This window comes from Miscanthus floridulus, chromosome 16 (assembly GCF_019320115.1).
Source record: "Miscanthus floridulus cultivar M001 chromosome 16, ASM1932011v1, whole genome shotgun sequence".
NCBI lineage: Eukaryota > Viridiplantae > Streptophyta > Magnoliopsida > Poales > Poaceae > Miscanthus > Miscanthus floridulus.
This window is the reverse complement of record NC_089595.1, coordinates 116,863,062-116,880,885: the sequence shown is the minus strand read 5'-3', so window position 1 is coordinate 116,880,885 and position 17,824 is coordinate 116,863,062. Positions and strand designations below refer to the sequence as shown.

Sequence of the window (17,824 nt, the reverse complement as noted above, 5' to 3'; positions counted from 1 at the left end):
TATTTGGACTACGTAGGACATATTATGTTGGATGTGATGTTCGTTGTGGTTGCATTTTGCTCCTTGGATGATTAAATATTTAGAATATATAATGATGTCTCTGTTTGTAACTGTGGATGCTCCTAAAACAAGGGAAACTCTTACGAATTTTTTCCGTGAAACAATAATCGTACTACACTGCTAAAAAGGCACAAATGTAGTACACAGATTAACTATAAATTTATTAGAAAGTGTATGATCCAAACATATCGTACATATGCTTTATAGATGAATGTAGGGTTACCAAGCAATAGTGAACGATTCTATGCTTTTCAGATAATAAAAATAGACTTTTCATATACAGGGACAGCAGCGATTTATCACATCACTGACATAGTACTAGCATACAAGGAAGCACAACTCCACTCTATCTCCACCATCCATCTTATGACTATTTGATACAAGGGCTTAGGTGAAGAGGCACACAGATCGCTGACATAGCACACTGAGAGGCCTCCATTCCTCCTCTCAACCTATAAATAACCACTCACTCCCTCTCATTCACACACACAACAAGGAAGAAGAATACTCCTCAGCATTTTCTTTCATTGCAGTACTAATGTCTGGAGGGTCATCTAGAGGGAGAGGAAAGGGGAAGGTAACTACTTGGGGGTGGGAGGGTCCTCTTGGTCCCAATTTCTTTGAGGAAGTTCTTTATGAGAGGTTCCTAGTTGAGAACAAAAGTGATTTCACCAAAGAGGCACCACTGAGAGGATACGATGAAAGGAAAGAAGAGTGGCCAAAATGCATGCATGGTGAGGACTGCCTAGTGCAGATGTTCACAAGGGAATAGATGGAGGTCGTCGTTTCTTCAAATGCCCGCGAGCATGGGTAATTGCTATTACTATTTGTTTTTTCAATATGTTTCTCTTGTATATAACTTACACGACATACTTATTGTAGTCTTCCTTGGCCGAAGAAAACTATGGGTTCAGTAGGTGGGTCGATCCTCGACCTATTTATCCATATGTGGAGTACATCTACTACCTATAGGACCATATCTTTGATCTAGAAAGGGAAGTTAGCAGCAGTTATAAGGACGATGGACAGGACGACAACAACAATGGTACCGATTCACAGGAGGCACTCTGCAATAATCCATATTACACTTGCCCTAACCACAACAACAAGGGGCCTCCCCTGTCACCCCCGCCACCACCATCACCAACAACGGGAGGCTACTATAGAGAAGGTGCAACATAATTTGCTATGTGGCCACACTACTAAGATGATTTTATCTTTTTCACATACCACATCTATGTATTTGCTGTTTGGTTTAATTACCTAAGGCATGTTAGGTTTAGTCGAAGGAAACTCTGTACCCAGGTTTGGTACATGTAGTTACATGTCATTTCATGTGTTTCGTGTGTTGATTTATATAATGCAGTACGTCGTTAGGTTTTTTTTGCAGCAAGTGTTCACATTTCAATACGTTCGTATCATTAAGCGAAATATTAAGACCATAAATAATGAAAACAACCACATAATGAAAAGTTCAATACTATGCCACATTACACAATATAGGGGCAAATGCACTTCCAAATCCTTAGTCTGAAACGTACTGAGTAAGCAACTCATCATCTGAGTACCAGTCCTCTACCACAACTCTGTTGTTGTGGTTAGGCTCACCTGCGTTGCTCTGACCTACCTGCCGCCTGTAGTAAGCGGCCTCCGCTTCATCTGCGGCCGCTGTGGCCTGAGTAAAGAACGCGTCGTCATCCTCCTCCGCCTGTAAGCCCGCCTCTGCTAGAGCAATGAGCTCGCTCAGTTTGCTAGTGTCGTCCTCAACCTCCTTCGCCTGCATGCCCATCTCTACTAGAACGGTGAGCTCGCTTAGTCTGCCAGTATCATTCTCAGCCTCCTACGCCTGCATGCCCACCTCTGCTAGAGCAATGAGCTCACTCAGTCTGCCAGTGTCGTCCTCATTCTCGTCCTCCTCATCAGACAACACAATCGGTGATTGAACGGTGCGACCAGCTCGCGATCTATGCTTATCTAACTTCTTCTCCTCATACTTTGCATGATCCACCTCTACGACATATTTCTCGCTGCAACCAATCCCTTCATGTATAAAATGCAATCAGTTAGCAACGCGATTATATTACATTTAAAATCAGGTAATGAAAAAAGCTTTCAAGCACTCACTGGCACATAATGTAGCAACATGCTCGTTCAAGACCTGCATCTGTACTCTTGTCTCCTCCCTAGTCTCATTCTTTGCCCTCTCCTCCTCTAACGTCATCCACCTCTCCAATCCCCATTTGTTAAGCCCAACATTGATCGGGTTACAAATACCGCGCTATCTAGCAAACTCACGTATCTTTTCTTTGTGATGTTTAACGAATAGGTTGACGTAGTCAGGTCCATATCCCCTCTTCCGTGCAATTAGTTACCTCTTCTTCAGTTCATCCAAGAAGTTAGCTTGACCATCATAATATTCCCACCTGCATTTCCTAGTGCTTTGTTCAAAAGAAATATTATATCATATATGTCTTAGTAAAAGAAACAAAATACGATTTCATGTTAAACACAAAAATAATGAACGTCATCATACTCAATCATATGGCCGCAATAATGGCCTATTCCAAGCTCCGAGACTAGGCCATAGTTGGATTTAACACCACATTCACACATGACAGGAGATGCTTTGTAGATTACCCTTTCTTTCTTCTTTTCCTTAACCCTCCGCGGTTCTTCCGACCATTGGTTCTTAGGACCATACAATCATTCCTTAAAACAACACTTCACCATTGAAAACACCTAAATAATGAGACATTAGTACATGAACACATATAGCTCAAGATTTGAACACATACACTTTACGCTTACTTCATGCTTGTTTGGACACACAAACTCCAACGTATTCTCAGGGTTTATCACAGCTCGATCTCCGCAATCGCACAGAGGAGGTTCCTCGAGTCATTTAACTGCGGCTAAGTGCTTCTCCTTAGCCGTCATTGGCGGAGGGTTAGGGGAGTGGAACCACTTGAAGTGCTCACGTGGATGTTTCCCTCTAAACCAATCGTCAAAAAGGAGGTACCTAGGATCAAGCTTGTCTGCACCGTCGATCCACTAAAAGAAAAAACACCTCTCATGGTCCTACACAACGAGATTACAACAAAATATTAGTAGCATACTTACACAAGTAAAAAAAAGGATAATAGAAATAATTTCTTACATTAAAACGACTACATATGTAGAAGCAGCGCGACACTGTGCCTAGATGTTTCGATTGAAAAACATGGGCTAGGAAACCACAGTCACAGTTAGAGACATGGAGGTCAGGAGGAATAAGGGCATCTTTGCTAGACGTGTCAGTGTATAATTCTCGAGGACGACCCCGTTTTCGCCAAAACTCCTCCCGAAACATTTCTTGCATCTAACAAAACGGATGTAATTTAACAAACATAAATTAAAACATCACAAATAAATGTCAATAAGAACCATAACTACAATACAATCAATTTTATTCTAAGAACCGAAAGCAGTTAACATTAAATCCTAAACCTAGGGTTTGCTATTTGATGGACAACAATGAACCAATAACATAACTATATGCGCCTAGGTTTGCTAGCTTTTTTCACGCCTTGGCATCATCCTACGGTTGTATAATACATATATTGAGAGATAGAATGAAACCCTAAGTGATGACGATTATTACGTTCAAAAATCCGACTAATATATACCGAATCGATGCGAAAAAAAACTAGGAGGAGAGAGAGGATACCTTGCTCTTGAAGATCTACAGATCAAATCAAGATTTTCAAGGTTCAATATGCCAATTCGTGAAGTGGGGAGAGAAAAAACCCGAGAGAAAGGAGAAAGAAGAGGAAGAACGCTCGGGCAGGAAGGTTGGGCCGGGTTAAATGGCAGGGAGCTCGGTGCCAAGATCTACGGTGTCGAGCTCGGCGCTAGAGTGACTGGCGCCGAGCTCCCTGCCATGTCATTCACCGAGCCCATGACCTCGGCGCCAGGGACACTGGTGCCAAGACGTGTTAGCTCGGCGTCAGCATCAATGATGCTGAGTTAAGGGTTCATTTTTTAAATTCTTTCCACCAGAGGTCTATGTGTGAGAAACTAAAAAAAAGGCTAAATTATAAAAAAATTCGGTGTGATTGGCAAGGCATGTCGTGTCTTCCTGTTGCGCACGAGGCTCCGCTGGGTTAGGTGTGTTGTACCCTGTGCTACATGCTTCAAGTGCGTCCGCAACGGAGCTGACGGCTTCGCCAGCTGAGGTGGAGGTAAGAGTGAATAGAAAAAATAAAAGTAGAAGCTCTGACATGCAAACATGAAAAGTGCGTGGGAGGGCAGAGACTCGGGCCCAGTTTAGATGGCAAAAAATTTGGCAAAACGACACTGTAGCATTTTCGTTGTTATTTGGCAATTAGTGTCCAATTATAGTCTAATTAGGCTTAAAAGATTCGTCTCGTGGATTTCGTCTAAACCGTGTAATTAGTTTTATTTTTTATTTACATTTAATGCTTCATGCATGCGTCCAAAGATTCGATGTGACGGGGAATCTTAAAAAATTTGGTGTTTTTGAGGGGAACTAAACAGGCCCTCGGTGTTCATGGGGGAGTGTGCGACCTTAGGGAGTGCACAAGCGCTAGCGAGTTCACTTTCTAGACTTGTCTCTCCTTCGCGTTGGATTCTTAGGGTCTCTTTGGCATGGCTTATGCCGGCTTCGGCTTCATCTATTTTGTGTAAATCGAGGCACTGTAGTGTGAAGCCGTTTTATAAGCTGGGGTTAAAATGAACTAGAAGTCGGGAAAAACCAGTTTTTCTGGCTTCACTGGCTTTGGCTTCACCGGTGAAGCCGTTTTGGATGAGCCGTGCCAAAGGGGGCTTTAGTACAGTTAGCACTAAAATAGCTTAGCACAAATCGTCTTGTTGGGACGCCCTTAGGGGCATGACTATCCCATCGCAGATATTGTTCTCATTGTCATCGTAGGTTGTGGAAAAAGGAATCATGCTTGCCCTCCCCCTGGTCCCGAGCGATACAAGTGTCCCTACTTCGAGGTCGGGGGCTGAGGCGTGGACTTTGCGGTACCTACGCCCTCATTTCCCGGTGTCTCTTTAGTTCCTAAAATTTTGCAAATTTTTTTAAGATTTTTCATCACATCGAATCTTTGGACGCATGCATGAAGCATTAAATATAAATAAAAAAATAAAACTAATTACACAGTTTAGACGAAATTCACGAGACGAATCTTTTAAGCCTAATTAGACTATGATTGGACACTAATTGTCAAATAACAACGAAAGTGCTACAGTACCATTTTCTAAAAAAAAATTCGCCAACTAAACAATGACTAGTCGATGAGGTTACCCAAGGTAAAGGTACTCGTCGATCCCTAGCGTTGGTGTTTTAGGGGTGCTTAGCAAGAGAGAGAGAAAAAGGCTAGGGAGGGTGCAATACACTGGAGTGGGTAGTGCTAGCTAGCAAACGCTACAGCACCGGTTGCTCAAGTAAGCACTGGTAGGTGCAAAGGAGAAAAAAAAGGACTTTGATTTGATTAAAAAATTGGTTTGCCATGGTGCGCCTGTCTTGCTCGCTTCTCTGTTTCATCTTGGTTTACGTGTGGAAAAGAGAAAAGTTGCCCAGCTCACTAGCTCCATGCTTGGCAATACGCTGGACCAAATTTTGCTCAGACAGCTTCCTTGACGTGGACTCTTCTTGTCATAGCCTTCTATTCCAAACGCAACGCTGCAGCTGCTCTAGGGGAGAAAACCTTAGTGAGAAATCGCTTGCAAAAGAGAGAAAGAGAAGTGGAAACATGACCAAAGAACTTGTCTTGGACTTAGAATCCTTTGCTATCCTTCGCTAACCTAAAGAGTATACATTGTAACATCCTCGTTTTTAGTATCTTTTAGAAATTCACTAAAAATTTGAACAAAACATAAACCAAATGCTAGGAATAATAGATACAAATCTACTTTATAAATTTAAAAGTTGCATAAAAAACCACACATGTGTTAATGTTTGTGCATTTTCTTGAACTGTAACCCAAAAATCCCTTCAAATTTGATGCGTCGTTACATACCGGTGTAATATGTTACAAGCAGGTACATTTATATAGCCGAAGAGTTGCACCACTGTATCACAAACCCGTAATAATGAATACATTCTCCAAATGCTACCTAGCACCTACCACCTATGGTGCGGCGACTTCTACCAACAACAAGAGGGAGACAGAAGAATTGTAGGCCGGAGCTGCCACCATGGAAAAACGACATTTCAAGTAGGATGGTGCGAATGAGTAATGATGCCTCCATTTCTTCTCTCAATGTCCGGAGCTGTATTGCAGCGACGCGGTCAGGCTTCAAGACATGAAAGACTTTCTTCCATTGTCACCATGCTAACAGACTTGGACTCCCATTGGCAGCTTCTAGGTGTAAAACTTTAACAAAAGCGGCAACAAAATATCCATAGAGCTACTTTGTCTCTTCGGGGATGTGCATGCCAAAGCCACGTTTCATTTTCTCGATTCTGATAAATTAAATGTTGAAAAATGATTAGTATCTGAAATTCCCACCAAATTAAGAAATCTTATCAAGATACAGTTGGCGATCAAGTATTTTTAATGTTCAAGTACATTGCGGGAAGATCCTTAATAGGAAAGAAGTGATAAGCTTAGCTGGCGATTATAACATTAGAGTAATTCAGGAAGTAAATGCGGGGATTAGTGATCCTTTCTATGCTTAAAGTTAGTTACACACAACCTCATTGGTAAACAAATGGTTAATGCCTTTGTAGTTTTGCTATACATTGTAGTATTAGATAAATACAGAAAACAGACTATTTAGGAACAATTTTTTTTTCAAGGTTTTGTCAACAGAGCAGAAAAGATTTTGTTTTGCTCAAGAAAACAAGTTACACCTTAAGCTAACTGTTTCCTGAGGTCATGCATTAATTACTGCACATTTCCTACAAAAAAGTAGAAAAGGGGTATACATATAGTGTCAAGCAACTTACGTGGGAGCAAGCTTTCCAAGACCACGTAGCTTCGTGCCAGTCGTATCATCGATCACATTTCCTGATATCTCAACAGAATATGACTTTCCAGGTATACGAGGGAGCCCTCTCCCTACAAGCAAATCAAAATCTTTCTGGTGGAGCTCTCTGCCATTTACAAAAACTCCAGTATTACCACCAGCACAATTCTTGGGCATCGGATAGTTGAATTCTTTTATAAATGGCTGCAAGTAAAGAACATTGTGTGATGACTTGGAAACAAACAGTGCTTGAGCAAATATAACTTGCAGAAAGTTCAACTTACTGGTATAATGCCTCTACATTCTTGTCCAAAGACACCCCAAAATCCAGCACGATAGGTCGTACCTAAATTACAAAAAGGATGTGTTACTTTGTTTTAAATAATTCACAATGCACTGTGAACTAAAGTTCCCTTAAACCATCTCTGGTGCTGAGAAGTGAAGATCTAGTAGAATTTATTTCAAAGAAGAAGAAGAACAGGCGATATGCTCATCATACTAATTTAAGATCCAAATAACTGGTAAGGGTCTCTTGGCACACTGTTGGTCTCCAAAATGACTCTACTCATCATACTACTCATATGTCAACCCAGATATTTACAAAGATACTGTCGTCAACATTAAAATAGTTTGACAACACATGTTCTAGGATAAATTTATTCTTTGTCCAGAGGCAGACCCTTGTCAAAGTAGCACCTTCAACTCAAGTGAAAATGCTATTATTTAGCATCAACTTTGATAAGGAAAAAACAGGGTCAGAGGAAATGTTGGTAGACTTCCATTCGAGATCAAAGGAGAATGATTTAAATCATAACTTACTGTGATCACTAGAACAGTATGCTCTTAAGTCCTGTAGGTGTTGTGTAAATAATTGCACAGAATGTCCTGAGTAAATTACTATGATACTGTGAATTAGGTGGAATTAGAAATTTTTAAATTTATTGCTTGTTAATGCAGGACGAATGAACTATAGAACATATCATCTGAACACGAATCAGGTGGACTATAGAACATACCTAGTGATATGGTCATAACTATGAAGCTAAAGCATGGATAAGCAATTTCTTACCAAAAATTAATTGTTTTTAGTTAGTCCAGCAAGTAGCACTAGCTTTCTATTTACTGAGGTGCCAAGAAAAAATGTTATATATTGATTTCCTGGTGAAAGGATATTGAAAATGAAAAGCTATTGCTGATATGGAAGATGGCATGATTTTGTGTGGTTCCAGCTGACATCACTTGAAGCAATCAATAATGAAAACATTGCTAGCAATAGAAACCAGCATGATAACAATTAATCAAAATGGGATAGTTCTAGTAGTGTTTGAACCAAGTCATCAAGTTTCCACTAATAAATAAGAATTTCACTGAAGGATGAAAGCAAAAGGCATGTGTTTTGTGCCCATTCACTCATTGTTTCATACTTTGCAAGCGACATCAGTGTTGTCTGAATAAGGTGGATGATGCTAAAATATAAATGAGTAGGGCAAGTGATGTAGGACTGTATGCAGAATAAGCTAAACAACTAAAGTTTTGCAGAACACAGTCTGAATGGCTAAGAGAATAAGCTAAACAAATAAAGTTTTGCAGAACACAATCTAAATGGCTAAGTGAGCAAATGACTTACCAATATGAACCAGGGCCAACTGGTCCAGCTTTCTTCTCTGCTTTCCGGAGAGCTCGTTCAGAGATTGGATGACCATTGATTGAAACCTTAGCACTGTCTACAGACTGGTTGAATAAAGAAAGGTCCTTTAAACCTTTCTTCAGGAAACCAGTAAAAAAGGATGAATCCCCATTCTTACCAACTGAAGACTGTATCTCATCTAACTCGGCCTCCGAAGAAACACGAGAAATTGAATTTGTGTGTTCCTTAACTGATGAATCATTCTTGGCTGCTCTGTTGCCATTTCTACTACCTGAGTGCAGCAATTTCCCACAGTCATCTTTGATGCTGTCTTGTTCACATCCCCTAGCTATGCTCTTAACTTCAAGAATATTGCTGCCATCCTTTTTGTTGCATTTGTCATCTCTCTTACTAAGTTCTTCAACTCTAAAGCTACTTTTATGTTCATGCTTGATGCTCATATCTTCATCTTCAGGGCTGCTAGTAACAACATTACTGGTCTTATGTTTGTATTTGTTGCCCACGATTCCATCTTCAGGACTGCCAATATTACCGTGTCTACCTTTTTGTTCATGTGTTCTTCCATTACTGAATTCATCTCCAAGCCCAACCTTATGGCCTTCTTTGCTCTTCTGTATGCATTTCCTACCGAGACTTTCATCTCTAGCATTGGCTTCATAATCTGATTTGGTATTTATGTCATATTCCTTTCTTTTGATTTGAGTTCCACCACTATAATCTTTCCTTTGACTGGAGAACGGATCAATTTGTTTGTCCACTAAAATTGGACCCTGTGGACTGACTGTACACTGTCCTGAAGCTTCCACTTGACTGCCTGTATCTCCTTGACATAATATATCCTTTGGGTCATTTGAAAATCTAGACCTGCTGGCAGGCACTGATTTTAACTGAATGCTCCTGTTTGACCCATGCTCACTGTCTGTTCTATCATAACTCGCGGTAGAAGATGGCGACATACTGTCAGCAAAATCCTTCTTCTGTCGGTGGATGTCGTGTGCTTGCAGCTTATAGAAATTAAAGTTGTCATCATCCTGATGTTGATACCACCTGGAACTCTTGGCGTCCCAGTGATTGGAGCCTCTAGTTCTGACACTTTTTGATACAAGGAAAGATGACAGCTGGATCACAGGATGAACTGTCACTTCCTTAGGCTTGAAAGTAATGATCTCAGAACATGTACCACACTGAACCTGATTCTTCTTCCGGCCTGTGAATTTCCCCTGAGGCAACTGCAGAAGATGGGAACAGGAGGTGCACACAACAAAAGGTGCAGCGCCCCTCATCGGCTGGCAAATTTTCTCTGCTTTCTTCCTGAAATACTCGACCCTCCTCTTCGACATGGAAAGGTGCGAGTACAGAGATGAAGCCACCGACCTCCGGTCAAGCTCCGACGATATTGGCTGGGATCTATCAAAGCGAAAGGACCCCTGCCCCTGCTGCCCTGCGAAGTACCTGGCCATCAGGATGTGCTCCTCGGGCGGCGGCGCCACCGCCGGCTGGCTCTGAAGGCACTGCGCGCACTGGCAAGCGCTGTGATGGCGCCTCCCCTGGGCAAACCCGTAGCTCTCCCGCTTCCCCTCATGGTACTGCTGCCGGAACCGCCCGCTGGGCTGCCTGGCGTACGTCTCGTCGGAGACGGAGCGCTGCAGCTGGTCATACGAACTCGGTGCCAAACCAGTCCTGTACCGGCCGGCATAGCGCGAGCGGTAGTGGTCCGGCGGCCCCCGGTCTGCTGCGTGCGGCGGCGGCGGCGGCGGCTCGTCGTACGAGGGGCGCAGCGAGACCGTGCGGCGGCTCATCACGCGGTGGCGCTCCGGCGGCTGGCCCATGAGCTCACAGGAGCGGGTGATATGGTCCCGTATCTCGTCGAGCTTGCGGAGCAGCTCCGCGGGGTCGTGCTTGAGCGCGGCCCAGTCCAGCGCGCCGCTCCGGTCGCTGCATTGCCCGTACTCGGACGGCGGGTCGGGGACCCTGCCCCTCCTCCTGTACTTCATCTCCTTCGCCTCGCTCGCCATAGCTCCTGGCGCCTAGCTCCCAAGGTGGGATAGGATTCCCCCCCTCTTCGTTCGGCGAACCGAATGACGCCTCTGCAGAGCCGCAAATCGGTTCAGTGGAAGAAATCGCAGCGGCCGGAAGAGAAACGGTAGATATCAAGGTGAATCCGAGTACTCCGAGAAGTAAGGTCAGAGATGAGAGGAGGAGGAGGAGGAGATGAAATGAAGAGCTCGTGGTGGGGCGGCCGCCGGCGGTTACCTGGACTTGGAGAACTCGCTCGCGGCCGCCGCCGGCGGCGCGCAGGAGGGGGAGGTGCAGCAGCGCGTCCGTTCGGCGCTATGGTTCCCCGCGTACGCAGCGGCGGCGGCGGCAGCAGCAGCTCGTTGGGTCCGCCATTGGCGAGGCGAGCGCAGGGTGGAGCGGCGATCGGTTGAGGCGGGGCGGGCGGCGAGGGAGACGAGGAGGGGGCCAAGTGGAAGAGGGCGTTATTTACACGGGCGGCTGCGAAGGACCTGATTGTGATTTCAGTCTTTGTGAGAGGTCCCGCGCGCGAATGGAAGCTTGGAGCGAGGCCTTGTTCAGCCTCACGTAAAATTTACTTTCTATCCCATCAAATGACAGTATTAAATATAGATTAAACATAATTAATTATATAGTTTATGACTAATCTGTGAAATGAATCTTTTAAATCTAATTAAATTATGATTTGATAATGTAGTGCTACAATAACACATATACTAATAACAGATTAATTAGACTTAATAAATTTATTGATAAATTATTAACGAATTCTATAATTTATTTTTTTTATAATATCCGAATACCGCATATAACCGACAACTTTAAAACTTTACGCCCTTATTTAAAAGGCCTTAGTGAGCTGTGAGCCTGGCGGGCCCGGCGGTGGGCTTCGGTTGGAAACTGGGCGTCGTGACCTGGCTGGACCGCCGACATGCGTGGCCCGCGTGGACAGCTGGTCTGATCTGGATTTGACTAAAAAGGCCTTTGCTTTGTTGCTACTATAATTCGACGCGCAAATGCCCTGCTTTTGCGACTTGCTTATACACACACACAAATAAGGTGGCACGGCAGAGAAGTTAGCTGACCTTGATTGATGCAAACAAATAAATAGTTAAATAAATAAAGTCAGTGGTAGCATTATTCAACTTTGGGATTTGTTATTTTTTCAGGTGCCTGAAAAATGGCATCTGTTCAAGCAACTGCTATGAGCCATGAGATGAAGATTTAATAGAAAGATGTACTAATCTTGAAGCAAGGTCAAAAGATCAATGTCGTCGTCTGAACCTAGGACTGATTTCAGGCGCTTGCCTTTTAGAAAAAAATGTTCCAGTTTTTGTAGAGGCAAATTTAAGTTGGCAGATGCAAAATGCTCATGGCCACCTTCAAGGTCATGGCGAGCGAGGTGTCTCGTTTCATTTGTTTGAATGGAGTGGTCATAGGGGTGAGTGTACGTGCGTATTGAGCATTTGCGTCTGTACCTGTGTGATTCGCAAAAAAAAATTAAAAATAGTTCCAACTTTCTTTTCCCCGGCCGGTGTATTTGTATTTCCACCGACCAAAGACTTTGGTTGTCACATGAATAATAAACTGCTGGCTGATCGATGGAATTAATTAATGGTATGATGAAAATCATGCATGCAGGGAGTTGGGATCGAATAATAATTTAATTATTGGATGTGATGTGAGAGGTGCATGTGCATTGTCTCGGAAAGTTTGGCCTGCCCTACTGCCTAGTCATGATGATAGCAGAAATGTTTATACCGAGTCTAGGGGCTGCCTGTTGTAATAAGCGCCGCACTACAGTGGTTATCTAGCGAGTGACATGATCAATCGCTACGCCGGGTCGGATAATGGAAAAAAAAAGATAAGGTCTCAGGACGGGTTGGGTCGAGCTATTTTTCAGAGTTTTCTAGCTGGATGAGTTATGGGTCAAAGTATAATGACTTGAGAGTCTATCCACCAATATACTGGTTGGGGTTGGGGTATTTTGGATGGATCGAATCAGGATGGCATATGATTAGTGTGGCCTAGAAATCTAGCTGAGGAGCTTGCTTCTTCCCCTTCTCTCCTTCTTCTTCCTTTATTTGCTCCTTCTCCTCTTCTTCTTACTTTTTCCATAAAAATGGAGGAGGGCTCAAGGAGAGCTCATGTTGGGGGATGCCTCCGACGCGCCGCCCCGACCTATCCTCGTCCATAGGGCCGAGCCCTGGGCCGCCTTTCTCCCCATTTGCTTAAGGAAGCTACCGATGCTGCTCCGTTTTTCAAGACCTAGGGGCAATCCTCCGCGAGATCCTCGCCGCCTTCTGCGCGGCGCTCCAGGCGAAGGTAACTACGCTCCTGTGTCTTTGCAGGTTGAGCATCGGTCATGAGATCAGATGACAAGGGACCCTCGCGAGGGTAACGCTACGCCGTGAGATGAAGGACAGAAGGTGGCGGTCCCTAGATATGGCGTTCCCTGCGCCGTCAGAAGAGTGGTTGGAACGAGCATGTGAAATGACTGTAGAACGACGCCTTGCCCGGCAAGGGTTGTATTTTTGCCATGCCGCGGGGTGTGTCCTATAAATACAAGATGTGTGGCACTGTGAGAGAGGCATGTGAAATGACTGAAGGTGCCCCGTGCCCCTGTAGAATGACGACGCCCTACCCTTCAAGGGTAATTTGTAATTTTGCCATGTCATCACTGGGTGTGCTATAAATACCCGGTGGTGGCACCGTAAAGGATAACGAATTAATTAATGGTTATTTACTCTAAAATTTATTGTAACGTCTCCCCGCTGTTCTAGTTTAACCCCCTCTTTACTTTGTCCGAGTGGCACCCTCAGTCTCCTACGTGCTAATCCTTAGCGAGGGTACATAAGAGGCCAGACGAAGCCCCACAGCTCCATTGTGCGAGAGACGGTAGGAGAAGAGTCCCACCCAACCCACCGCTGGATCAGCCTCTGCATATGATCAGATATAAGCTAGCGTACATGCATGCATGTATCATCGTAGACCTGGTCAGTTTTAAAATAAAAGTCCATATTCTTCTTACGTTTGCATGCATTGCCCAACTACTAGCAATCAATCATCTATGTCAACGACATGGCAGATGAGGGGGTGCATATGTAGTGTATTGTAGATTTGTAGTATGTAGGAGTAGGAGGGGTGTGTGTGTGTGTGTGTATGCATGTGGTCTGCTTCTGCTATGTTTGTTGTTTAATTAATAAAAATAAATGAGGATTATATATATTATTGTCAGATTATTCCATGTGCATCCGACCCGACCGACCGATATACGTCTGCAGTCTGGTGTAATAATAATAATATAACGTGGATGCTGCAATGAGAAGGAAGGTAAGGAACAACACGACATTTTAGTCGTCAACCAGATGGAGCTGACAAAGCTAATTATCACACTAGCTAGCTAATTAAAAGAGAGTGAGAAATGCATGGGTAGAGTAATCCAGATTGGATCGAGAACTCTAACTAGGCGCTACCTACGTGGCTGCTCATGCATGTACAGTGTACGTCACTACGTCAGAATTGCACTTCACTGTCGGTTCAAAATACCCCATCACTATCGGATTTTGAACCGGCACAACCATACTGGCAATAATGAGGGTAAGCTATCACTGTCGGTTCTTACAAACCGGCAGTGTTCTTCAACTTCACTGTCGATTCTTTACACAGCCGGTAGAGTTCAGTTCCACCAACACTGCCGGTTCATAAGACCACCCGGTAGAATTCATTTCCACCAACACTATCGGTTTGTGTTTGAACCGGCAGTGTTGTCGTAAATATCACTGCCGGTTTGTGGCACGAACTGGCAGTGATGGCTAAGACAACGCTGCTGGTTTATGGCTCCAACCTATAGTGCCATCACCGTCGGTTTGTTGCTAACCGGCAGTGATGTTTACGACAACACTGCCGGTTTTCTGCTGACCGACAATGATGTCACATTCGTATTTTATTGTTTTATAATTTATTTTAATTTATATTTTTTCGTAGAATCGGGTTTCGCTTTATATACGTTACTTAGACGACAGGTCCATCAATATTAAACATTATAAATGTTACGGTTACAGTTCAAATGTTCTTATGAAGATCTCGATCCCTCAAAATAAAAAAGAAATATTCTCGGACTTCACAGATTGTGCAATGCTTCTCGGACTTCTTACAATAATCTGGCGAGCCGCTCTGGGCCATACTGGTCCTTGAACTTCACGGATTGTGCAATGGAAAATACTCCATTTTTTCCAATATCTCGGCTAAGATGAATTTTGCCAGCTCCGATTGCAGCGCGACGATCTCCATGTCTAACAACCTTTCGTTGTTATATTTCTTATGCTGTCATTCAAAAAAGATGATATCCAAAGAGGAATCAATAAATCATTTTGTTGAATGATTAAGAGACATAAATGAAATGGGGATTATACACACCAATTTATCGGCTTCTTCCGATTTCCTACCGATGTAGCGAAGCATTGCCCACATTACATAAAACACACATTCATTATTTCCCGCCAGTTGTTTTAGGTAGGTCCCCTCCATTTCGACAACCTTGAATGGGACCTATGTCCCACCGATATGTCTTCTTCGGACACTGAGCAACATTAAAAGGAGAAATGTTAGAAAGCGGTATGTGTAATTAGAAAATAATATGTTATTAGGATCACTTACTAATTCAACACTACCACCAGTGCATCCAGATGATAAAATGGTTTTTTCTTTGAGTCCCACACCTCAATCAGATTTTTGACAAGATTAACACAAATGAAGACAAAATGGTGGCTGCAATCACATAATCCTAATTATCGAATTATCTTAACGAAAAAGAAGCATAAAATTAAAAGCCGAGAACACATACTCGTAGTTGTAGGCTAGAAGTATGTGGGTTTTGTTCTTCATCTTGAATTCGTCGAAAACAGTAATCAATCTCTGTTTCAGGACTTCCACGTCATATCCATGGAGGCCTAGACATGTCTTCTCATTGACTCGCAAGAGGTCCAAGAAGCCTATATTATCCCATTTGCTTTTTAGAATATAAAATTTTGCTATACACCTATATAAAATCATGGGAAGTGATCAAAAGTTAACAATTTGTGTCCCGAGAGAGTAGTTAATTATAATATCGTGCGTGTAGGGTACTTACATAGTCTACAACGTCAACATTTGTATATCGAGAGAGCATTTCTGGTATAGCTGGAACAAGCACTCCCACTCGACATCGAATTTCTCTTCTTCAAGATAATTAAAAACATGTGGTGAACGGATAATAACCTCAAAACCAAAGTCCTCTATCTCTGTTGTTTGAGCCATGTAATATTCATGCAACTGGAGCATATATGTTGTTAAATTTTTATACTCGTGATCGGGAACCAAAAGATTGCCCCTTTCATACTTCATTGTCAGTCTTGCCATCCTTTGTACAACATAATAGATGGTCGCGGCCTCTTCCATGGTTAATTTAGGGTTCAGAGATGCCGTCCATCGGATGAGGCACATTCGCATCTAATTCGTCGAGCGGGGTCGATCCACAGCTGCTACGAACCCTAAACTGTGGGCTAAAGGCAGTAGGAGTAGGGTTTTGTGGTACTCCTGACCCCTTGGACAACAAAATTTATTGTACTCGTGCTTCAACAGTCGTATCAATCCGTGCGTCCATTCTTTCTTCTATCACTTTTAGTGGCCTCAAATACTCTGCCTCCTGATCCGCTCTACCCCTCGAGCGGCTCCGGTAAGTGTTAGATTCTTGGGGGAATGCTAGTTTCCAAGGAACAACACTGGTTTCTCTAGTGTGACTAGGGTGCTCCTTGGTTCCGAGTGCTTGGGTGAGCATGTCTTTCTCCCTATTAGAAGTGCGAGTCCCTTGCCTCACCTCCTCAGTTACCTGGGAGATCCTCTGGATGAGTTCGCTCATGGGTTGATTTGTGGAGCTAAAGCTCCCGTCCTCTACGTGGCATACATTCCTCCCCATACAGTATATTACCGATCTGGGCTCCCAATCAGCGGTCTTAACCTAAACGCCTTCCTCAGCAAGGCGATCCATCTTTTAAAGTCCTGCTTCAAATTCTAGCATCTTTTTGGTGTAGCCACAAGAGCCGAGATGATGAGGATTCATCGCTTTCTGCGAGTTCTCCTTATTCTTCCTGCTCAGTTCTAAGTACTTCTAGGGTAACCTGTATTCCTTAAAATCCTGCTAGAAGTCCTTCTGCTTGCTAAACTGTCCACCATCGAAATCTGGCTCTTTATTTTGGAGGACAAAATTCTTGTACAATGTCCCCTTGAAATTCTTGAAGCATGTCCCTATGATTTCTTTTGCTTTTTTCTTGACTAACTCCCTGTCATACTCTGTTGGGAAAGTGAAATACTCTAGGATCTTGATATCCCATATGTAATCCTTCTCACTTTTGAGAACCCTCCACGGGTCATCATCTTTCCCAATTCACTTCCTGTACCTAATTGGGATGAAGTCCCTAACAAGTAATCCGAGGATAGTCTTGTATTTGGTCAAAGCTATAGGCGGTAAGAGTGGATCCCTGAATTCATCGAACTCAGTAATGTGCCAGTGTGTATTCCTATCAACAGGAATTTTTTTGGCAAGCACGTACACCCAAATTAAGACCCCACACAGGATCAGAGGTTTTTCTGATTGGTTTTTTATTTATTATATTTTTCTCTATGCCGAATGAGACAAAAGAGGGTGAATTTCATCTTGGACCCAATAGATTTTTTCATCCACCTCCACAAAATTCTTATCCCTAGGGCACATTAGAGCCTGTGTAAAAGTTTAGCATCATTTTGGATCTTTTCGTGGGTAGACTCAGTTCAACCTATAATTAAACGGTGTCGTCGCACGGAAATTCAATTAAACCTTAGAAAGTAGCAAACCATCACCGGAAAATCCCAAACTAGGTGTTTCCTTCACACGTGGCACGTGGAAGCCTAAGAAAAGTTTGAGATGAATACAACACCAGAATGTATATTTCTAGTTGCCCAACAAATGTTACACGAATTACATGCATGACAATAATTAAACACACAAAGCCGTACAATTAAAATTTGAACCCAATTAAACTATGACCTTGAAAACAACCTAATAAACATTAATTACTATCAGAATCACTGTCGGGTTCGATCGGGCCA

At 43.1% G+C, this 17,824-nt stretch overlaps 1 pseudogene; it reads right to left on the bottom strand.

Moving 5' to 3' along the window:
• Positions 1-6,026: 6,026 nt before the first annotated feature.
• LOC136513293 (uncharacterized) lies at positions 6,027-11,130 on the bottom strand (annotated as a pseudogene).
• Between the last annotated feature and the right edge of the window lie 6,694 nt (positions 11,131-17,824).